Consider the following 321-nt stretch of genomic DNA (forward strand, 5'->3'; position numbering starts at 1 on the left):
ACTGACCGCTGGGCTGGCAGAGCAGGTGGAAAATGATTATCCCATACTCTCATGCCAGTGTCCCAACAGGTGTTGGCTTTTCCAAGCAAGCCTGTCTAAGTGGATTCCTTCTGGCCTGGCTGATCAGTTGTAGAGGTCTGGGATTCTTGTAAAAGGGCCCTGTAAAAATGCTGTGAGATACAGCCAGGGACTCTTGCCCACATGCTGAAGAAATAGGAAATCCCAGGTCTGACCAAGAAACAGAGACCGTCTGTCAGTTTGGGGAGAGTTCCCTCCCCACACCTGCATGCATTTCTATTCTGTTTGCAGGGAAACAGAAAA

At 49.5% G+C, this 321-nt stretch overlaps 1 protein-coding gene across 1 annotated transcript in view; it reads left to right on the top strand.

Moving 5' to 3' along the window:
* Positions 1-321, top strand: part of SYNPO2L (synaptopodin 2 like) — a 35,862-nt gene that overhangs the window by 33,018 nt on the left and 2,523 nt on the right. The window lies entirely within an intron of this gene.

Source organism: Egretta garzetta, unplaced genomic scaffold, assembly GCF_000687185.1.
Source record: "Egretta garzetta isolate BGI_Z169 unplaced genomic scaffold, ASM68718v1 scaffold56, whole genome shotgun sequence".
Taxonomy (NCBI): Eukaryota; Metazoa; Chordata; class Aves; order Pelecaniformes; family Ardeidae; genus Egretta; species Egretta garzetta.